The 7,500-nt window shown below is 46.4% G+C and overlaps 14 non-coding genes across 14 annotated transcripts; 7 read left to right on the top strand and 7 right to left on the bottom strand.

The window, feature by feature from the left end:
* Positions 1-114: 114 nt before the first annotated feature.
* trnae-uuc (transfer RNA glutamic acid (anticodon UUC)) lies at positions 115-186 on the bottom strand. Its single transcript has one exon. It is a non-coding gene; the product is annotated as a tRNA-Glu (tRNA).
* A 542-nt stretch (positions 187-728) lies between these two features.
* Positions 729-800, top strand: trnaw-cca (transfer RNA tryptophan (anticodon CCA)). The gene has a single exon. It is a non-coding gene; the product is annotated as a tRNA-Trp (tRNA).
* A 399-nt stretch (positions 801-1,199) lies between these two features.
* On the bottom strand, positions 1,200-1,271 carry trnae-uuc (transfer RNA glutamic acid (anticodon UUC)). The gene has a single exon. It is a non-coding gene; the product is annotated as a tRNA-Glu (tRNA).
* Positions 1,272-1,813: 542 nt separating this feature from the next.
* Positions 1,814-1,885, top strand: trnaw-cca (transfer RNA tryptophan (anticodon CCA)). The gene has a single exon. It is a non-coding gene; the product is annotated as a tRNA-Cys (tRNA).
* A 400-nt stretch (positions 1,886-2,285) lies between these two features.
* trnae-uuc (transfer RNA glutamic acid (anticodon UUC)) lies at positions 2,286-2,357 on the bottom strand. The gene has a single exon. It is a non-coding gene; the product is annotated as a tRNA-Glu (tRNA).
* Positions 2,358-2,898: 541 nt separating this feature from the next.
* trnaw-cca (transfer RNA tryptophan (anticodon CCA)) lies at positions 2,899-2,970 on the top strand. The gene has a single exon. It is a non-coding gene; the product is annotated as a tRNA-Trp (tRNA).
* Positions 2,971-3,369: 399 nt separating this feature from the next.
* Positions 3,370-3,441, bottom strand: trnae-uuc (transfer RNA glutamic acid (anticodon UUC)). Its single transcript has one exon. It is a non-coding gene; the product is annotated as a tRNA-Glu (tRNA).
* Positions 3,442-3,983: 542 nt separating this feature from the next.
* Positions 3,984-4,055, top strand: trnaw-cca (transfer RNA tryptophan (anticodon CCA)). The gene has a single exon. It is a non-coding gene; the product is annotated as a tRNA-Trp (tRNA).
* Positions 4,056-4,456: 401 nt separating this feature from the next.
* On the bottom strand, positions 4,457-4,528 carry trnae-uuc (transfer RNA glutamic acid (anticodon UUC)). Its single transcript has one exon. It is a non-coding gene; the product is annotated as a tRNA-Glu (tRNA).
* Positions 4,529-5,070: 542 nt separating this feature from the next.
* Positions 5,071-5,142, top strand: trnaw-cca (transfer RNA tryptophan (anticodon CCA)). The gene has a single exon. It is a non-coding gene; the product is annotated as a tRNA-Trp (tRNA).
* A 399-nt stretch (positions 5,143-5,541) lies between these two features.
* On the bottom strand, positions 5,542-5,613 carry trnae-uuc (transfer RNA glutamic acid (anticodon UUC)). The gene has a single exon. It is a non-coding gene; the product is annotated as a tRNA-Glu (tRNA).
* Positions 5,614-6,155: 542 nt separating this feature from the next.
* trnaw-cca (transfer RNA tryptophan (anticodon CCA)) lies at positions 6,156-6,227 on the top strand. Its single transcript has one exon. It is a non-coding gene; the product is annotated as a tRNA-Cys (tRNA).
* A 400-nt stretch (positions 6,228-6,627) lies between these two features.
* Positions 6,628-6,699, bottom strand: trnae-uuc (transfer RNA glutamic acid (anticodon UUC)). Its single transcript has one exon. It is a non-coding gene; the product is annotated as a tRNA-Glu (tRNA).
* A 541-nt stretch (positions 6,700-7,240) lies between these two features.
* On the top strand, positions 7,241-7,312 carry trnaw-cca (transfer RNA tryptophan (anticodon CCA)). Its single transcript has one exon. It is a non-coding gene; the product is annotated as a tRNA-Trp (tRNA).
* Positions 7,313-7,500: the final 188 nt, after the last annotated feature.

Raw genomic sequence — 7,500 nt, 5'->3', positions numbered from 1 at the left:
AAAAAAGGCAAATATTGGAAGAGGCGAGGAATTTTTTCACCCACTTTACTCAACACATCAACCCCACAAAGCAGTGAAGTATTTCAATCTTGAAGAGATGCAAAAGGCAGCGGCTTCCCATACCGGGAGTCGAACCCGGGCCGCCTGGGTGAAAACCAGGAATCCTAACCGCTAGACCATATGGGACAACACGCCTAAGCAGCTGGGTTGTGGAGGTGGAGAGAGTGGCAATTTCAGGCCTTACTGGCATTTTGCTTTCAGAACGTTGTCCTTTTGTGACTTGAGATTTTGGTGAGCAGTTATCCTGGGCCACCCGAGTGTCGGCAAGCCAGTTGTTCTGGCTGCACTGCTCAATCAGACAGATCTATGTGTCACCCCATGTTTGTCCACATTAGCACTGTTTGGCGTTAAAGATTGTTCCTTCCCTCTTTGCGTCGCTGAGGAAAAAATTGAGAATATACAGTGATGTGTCAGAAATCAATTTCCTTCCACTGTTCCATCTGCAGTAGTCCACCACTTTTCCCATAATAAAAGAGTGGAGTCGCAAGCCCCCCAATTTTTGAAGCAATCCAGAAAGAATTTCTATATTTCTCTGCATGTGTAAGCATGAAACGTGTACAAAAGGGACAACTTGCATCTTAGGAGTCGTCTGCTGTAAACGGTTTGTTGGGATGATCTAATCATCCTGGGTCTACACAGCCAGAACAGGTGCCAAGTTGCATGCGTTAGATCTCGTGGCGCAACGGTAGCGCGTCTGACTCCAGATCAGAAGGTTGCGTGTTCAAATCACGTCGGGATCAGTGGTCGTTTCTTGCAGTTATGAAGTCACAAGGTTTGTTGCGCTGTACTAGAGAGACGTAAGCTTTTGGAGAATGGGTGCTGTGGGCAACCTGAGTGTGAGCCGGCCAATCCCTTTGACCTCACTACTCAATCAGATAGATCAGTAGGTCACCGAGTGAATGTCCACTTTAGCACCACTGAGTCATTAAGATTTTTTCGCTCTTCTTACAGGGGAGGTAACCAATGAGGAAATACAGTAATTTGTCATGAATCAGTTTCCTCCACTTTATAATTTGCGTGAGCTCAAAAAAGGCAAATATTGGAAGAGGCAAGGAATTTTTTCACCCACTTTACTCAACACATCAACCCCACAAAGCAGTGAAGTATTTCAATCTTGAAAAGATGCAAAAGGCAGCGGCTTCCCGTACCGGGAGTCGAACCCGGGCCGCCTGGGTGAAAACCAGGAATCCTAACCGCTAGACCATATGGGACAACACGCCTAAGCACCTGGGTTGTGGAGGTGGAGAGAGTGGCAATTTCAGGCCTTACTGGCATTTTGCTTTCAGAACGTTGTCCTTTTGTGACTTGAGATTTTGGTGAGCAGTTATCCTGGGCCACCCGAGTGTCGGCAAGCCAGTTGTTCTGGCTGCACTGCTCAATCAGACAGATCTATGTGTCACCCCATGTTTGTCCACATTAGCACTGTTTGGCGTTAAAGATTGTTCCTTCCCTCTTTGCGTCGCTGAGGAAAAAATTGAGAATATACAGTGATGTGTCAGAAATCAATTTCCTTCCACTGTTCCATCTGCAGTAGTCCAGCACTTTTCCCATAATAAAAGAGTGGAGTCGCAAGCCCCCCAATTTTTGAAGCAATCCAGAAAGAATTTCTATATTTCTCTGCATGTGTAAGCATGAAACGTGTACAAAAGGGACAACGTGCGTCTTAGGAGTCGTCTGCTCTAAACGGTTTGTTGGGATGATCCAATCAGCCTGGGTCTACACAGCCAGAACAGGTGCCAAACTGCGTGCGTTAGATCTCGTGGCGCAATGGTAGCGCGTCTGACTACAGATCAGAAGGTTGCGTGTTCAAATCACGTCGGGATCAGTGGTTGTTTCTTGCCGTTATGAAGTCACACAAGGTTTGTTGCGCTGTACTAGAGAGACGTAAGCTTTTGGAGAATGGGTGCTGTGGGCAACCTGAGTGTGAGCCTCCAATCCCTTTGACCTCACTACTCAATCAGATAGATCAGTAGGTCACCGAGTGAATGTCCACTTTAGCACCACTGAGTCATTAGGATTTTTTCCCTCTTCGTACAGGGGAGGTAACCAATAAGGGAATACAGTAATTTGTCATGAATCAGTTTCTTCCACTTTATAATTTGCGTGAGCTCAAAAAAGGCAAATATTGGAAGAGGCGAGGAATTTTTTCACCCACTTTACTCAACACATCAACCCCACAAAGCAGTGAAGTATTTCAATCTTGAAAAGATGCAAAAGGCAGCGGCTTCCCATACCGGGAGTCGAACCCGGGCCGCCTGGGTGAAAACCAGGAATCCTAACCGCTAGACCATATGGGACAACACGCCTAAGCAGCTGGGTTGTGGAGGTGGAGAGAGTGGCAATTTCAGGCCTTACTGGCATTTTGCTTTCAGAACGTTGTCCTTTTGTGACTTGAGATTTTGGTGAGCAGTTATCCTGGGCCACCCGAGTGTCGGCAAGCCAGTTGTTCTGGCTGCACTGCTCAATCAGACAGATCTATGTGTCACCCCATGTTTGTCCACATTAGCACTGTTTGGCGTTAAAGATTGTTCCTTCTCTCTTTGCGTCGCTGAGGAAAAAATTGAGAATATAAAGTGATGTGTCAGAAATCAATTTCCTTCCACTGTTCCATCTGCAGTATTCCACCATTTTTCCCATAATAAAAGAGTGGAGTCGCAAGCCCCCCAATTTTTGAAGCAATCAAGAAAGAATTTCTATATTTCTCTGCATGTGTAAGCATGAAACGTGTACAAAAGGGACAATTGCATCTTAGGAGTCGTCTGCTGTAAACGGTTTGTTGGGATGATCCAATCAGCCTGGGTCTACACAGCCAGAACAGGTGCCAAATTGCATGCATTAGATCTCGTGGCGCAACGGTAGCGCGTCTGACTCCAGATCAGAAGGTTGCGTGTTCAAATCACGTCGGGATCAGTGGTCGTTTCTTGCAGTTATGAAGTCACAAGGTTTGTTGCGCTGTACTAGAGAGACGTAAGCTTTTGGAGAATGGGTGCTGTGGGCAACCTGAGTGTGAGCCGGCCAATCCCTTTGACCTCACTACTCAATCAGATAGATCAGTAGGTCACCGAGTGAATGTCCACTTTAGCACCACTGAGTCATTAAGATTTTTTCCCTCTTCGTACAGGGGAGGTAACCAATGAGGAAATACAGTAATTTGTCATGAATCAGTTTCCTCCACTTTATAATTTGCGTGAGCTCAAAAAAGGCAAATATTGGAAGAGGCGAGGAATTTTTTCACCCACTTTACTCAACACATCAACCCCACAAAGCAGTGAAGTATTTCAATCTTGAAAAGATGCAAAAGGCAGCGGCTTCCCAGACCGGGAGTCGAACCCGGGCCGCCTGGGTGAAAACCAGGAATCCTAACCGCTAGACCATATGGGACAACATGCCTAAGCAGCTGGGTTGTGGAGGTGGAGAGAGTGGCAATTTCAGGCCTTACTGGCATTTTGCTTTTAGAACGTTGTCCTTTTGTGACTTGAGATTTTGGTGAGCAGTTATCCTGGGCCACCCGAGTGTCGGCAAGCCAGTTGTTCTGGCTGCACTGCTCTATCAGACAGATCTATGTGTCACCCCATGTTTGTCCACATTAGCACTGTTTGGCGTTAAAGATTGTTCCTTCCCTCTTTGCGTCGCTGAGGAAAAAATTGAGAATATACAGTGATGTGTCAGAAATCAATTTCCTTCCACTGATCCATCTGCAGTAGTCCACCACTTTTCCCATAATAAAAGAGTGGAGTCGCAAGCCCCCCAATTTTTGAAGAAATCCAGAAAGAATTTCTATATTTCTCTGCATGTGTAAGCATGAAACGTGTACAAAAGGGACAACATGCGTCTTAGGAGTCGTCTGCTGTAAACTGTTTGTTGGGATGATCCAATCAGCCTGGGTCTACACAGCCAGAACAGGTGCCAAATGGCGTGCGTTAGATCTCGTGGCGCAACGGTAGCGCGTCTGACTCCAGATCAGAAGGTTGCGTGTTCAAATCACGTCGGGATCAGTGGTCGTTTCTTGCAGTTATGAAGTCACACAAGGTTTGTTGCGCTGTACTAGAGAGACGTAACCTTTTGGAGAATGGGTGCTGTGGGCAACCTGAGTGTGAGCCAGCCAATCCCTTTGACCTCACTTCTCAATCACATAGATCAGTAGGTCACCGCGTGAATGTCCACTTTAGCACCACTGAGTCATTAAGATTTTTTCCCTCTTCGTACAGGGGAGGTAACCAATGAGGGAATACAGTAATTTGTCATGAATCAGTTTCCTCCACTTTATAATTTGCGTGAGCTCAAAAAAGGCAAATATTGGAAGAGGCGAGGAATTTTTTCACCCACTTTACTCAACACATCAACCCCACAAAGCAGTGAAGTATTTCAATCTTGAAGAGATGCAAAAGGCAGCGGCTTCCCATACCGGGAGTCGAACCCGGGCCGCCTGGGTGAAAACCAGGAATCCTAACCGCTAGACCATATGGGACAACACGCCTAAGCAGCTGGGTTGTGGAGGTGGAGAGAGTGGCAATTTCAGGCCTTACTGGCATTTTGCTTTCAGAACGTTGTCCTTTTGTGACTTGAGATTTTGGTGAGCAGTTATCCTGGGCCACCCGAGTGTCGGCAAGCCAGTTGTTCTGGCTGCACTGCTCAATCAGACAGATCTATGTGTCACCCCATGTTTGTCCACATTAGCACTGTTTGGCGTTAAAGATTGTTCCTTCCCTCTTTGCGTCGCTGAGGAAAAAATTGAGAATATACAGTGATGTGTCAGAAATCAATTTCCTTCCACTGTTCCATCTGCAGTAGTCCACCACTTTTCCCATAATAAAAGAGTGGAGTCGCAAGCCCCCCAATTTTTGAAGCAATCCAGAAAGAATTTCTATATTTCTCTGCATGTGTAAGCATGAAACGTGTACAAAAGGGACAACTTGCATCTTAGGAGTCGTCTGCTGTAAACGGTTTGTTGGGATGATCTAATCATCCTGGGTCTACACAGCCAGAACAGGTGCCAAGTTGCATGCGTTAGATCTCGTGGCGCAACGGTAGCGCGTCTGACTCCAGATCAGAAGGTTGCGTGTTCAAATCACGTCGGGATCAGTGGTCGTTTCTTGCAGTTATGAAGTCACAAGGTTTGTTGCGCTGTACTAGAGAGACGTAAGCTTTTGGAGAATGGGTGCTGTGGGCAACCTGAGTGTGAGCCGGCCAATCCCTTTGACCTCACTACTCAATCAGATAGATCAGTAGGTCACCGAGTGAATGTCCACTTTAGCACCACTGAGTCATTAAGATTTTTTCGCTCTTCTTACAGGGGAGGTAACCAATGAGGAAATACAGTAATTTGTCATGAATCAGTTTCCTCCACTTTATAATTTGCGTGAGCTCAAAAAAGGCAAATATTGGAAGAGGCAAGGAATTTTTTCACCCACTTTACTCAACACATCAACCCCACAAAGCAGTGAAGTATTTCAATCTTGAAAAGATGCAAAAGGCAGCGGCTTCCCGTACCGGGAGTCGAACCCGGGCCGCCTGGGTGAAAACCAGGAATCCTAACCGCTAGACCATATGGGACAACACGCCTAAGCACCTGGGTTGTGGAGGTGGAGAGAGTGGCAATTTCAGGCCTTACTGGCATTTTGCTTTCAGAACGTTGTCCTTTTGTGACTTGAGATTTTGGTGAGCAGTTATCCTGGGCCACCCGAGTGTCGGCAAGCCAGTTGTTCTGGCTGCACTGCTCAATCAGACAGATCTATGTGTCACCCCATGTTTGTCCACATTAGCACTGTTTGGCGTTAAAGATTGTTCCTTCCCTCTTTGCGTCGCTGAGGAAAAAATTGAGAATATACAGTGATGTGTCAGAAATCAATTTCCTTCCACTGTTCCATCTGCAGTAGTCCAGCACTTTTCCCATAATAAAAGAGTGGAGTCGCAAGCCCCCCAATTTTTGAAGCAATCCAGAAAGAATTTCTATATTTCTCTGCATGTGTAAGCATGAAACGTGTACAAAAGGGACAACGTGCGTCTTAGGAGTCGTCTGCTCTAAACGGTTTGTTGGGATGATCCAATCAGCCTGGGTCTACACAGCCAGAACAGGTGCCAAACTGCGTGCGTTAGATCTCGTGGCGCAATGGTAGCGCGTCTGACTACAGATCAGAAGGTTGCGTGTTCAAATCACGTCGGGATCAGTGGTTGTTTCTTGCCGTTATGAAGTCACACAAGGTTTGTTGCGCTGTACTAGAGAGACGTAAGCTTTTGGAGAATGGGTGCTGTGGGCAACCTGAGTGTGAGCCTCCAATCCCTTTGACCTCACTACTCAATCAGATAGATCAGTAGGTCACCGAGTGAATGTCCACTTTAGCACCACTGAGTCATTAGGATTTTTTCCCTCTTCGTACAGGGGAGGTAACCAATAAGGGAATACAGTAATTTGTCATGAATCAGTTTCTTCCACTTTATAATTTGCGTGAGCTCAAAAAAGGCAAATATTGGAAGAGGCGAGGAATTTTTTCACCCACTTTACTCAACACATCAACCCCACAAAGCAGTGAAGTATTTCAATCTTGAAAAGATGCAAAAGGCAGCGGCTTCCCATACCGGGAGTCGAACCCGGGCCGCCTGGGTGAAAACCAGGAATCCTAACCGCTAGACCATATGGGACAACACGCCTAAGCAGCTGGGTTGTGGAGGTGGAGAGAGTGGCAATTTCAGGCCTTACTGGCATTTTGCTTTCAGAACGTTGTCCTTTTGTGACTTGAGATTTTGGTGAGCAGTTATCCTGGGCCACCCGAGTGTCGGCAAGCCAGTTGTTCTGGCTGCACTGCTCAATCAGACAGATCTATGTGTCACCCCATGTTTGTCCACATTAGCACTGTTTGGCGTTAAAGATTGTTCCTTCTCTCTTTGCGTCGCTGAGGAAAAAATTGAGAATATAAAGTGATGTGTCAGAAATCAATTTCCTTCCACTGTTCCATCTGCAGTATTCCACCATTTTTCCCATAATAAAAGAGTGGAGTCGCAAGCCCCCCAATTTTTGAAGCAATCAAGAAAGAATTTCTATATTTCTCTGCATGTGTAAGCATGAAACGTGTACAAAAGGGACAATTGCATCTTAGGAGTCGTCTGCTGTAAACGGTTTGTTGGGATGATCCAATCAGCCTGGGTCTACACAGCCAGAACAGGTGCCAAATTGCATGCATTAGATCTCGTGGCGCAACGGTAGCGCGTCTGACTCCAGATCAGAAGGTTGCGTGTTCAAATCACGTCGGGATCAGTGGTCGTTTCTTGCAGTTATGAAGTCACAAGGTTTGTTGCGCTGTACTAGAGAGACGTAAGCTTTTGGAGAATGGGTGCTGTGGGCAACCTGAGTGTGAGCCGGCCAATCCCTTTGACCTCACTACTCAATCAGATAGATCAGTAGGTCACCGAGTGAATGTCCACTTTAGCACCACTGAGTCATTA

The sequence above is a fragment of the Paramisgurnus dabryanus genome, chromosome 9, assembly GCF_030506205.2.
Source record: "Paramisgurnus dabryanus chromosome 9, PD_genome_1.1, whole genome shotgun sequence".
NCBI classification, from domain to species: Eukaryota; Metazoa; Chordata; class Actinopteri; order Cypriniformes; family Cobitidae; genus Paramisgurnus; species Paramisgurnus dabryanus.
This window is presented reverse-complemented; position numbering and strand designations above follow the sequence as displayed.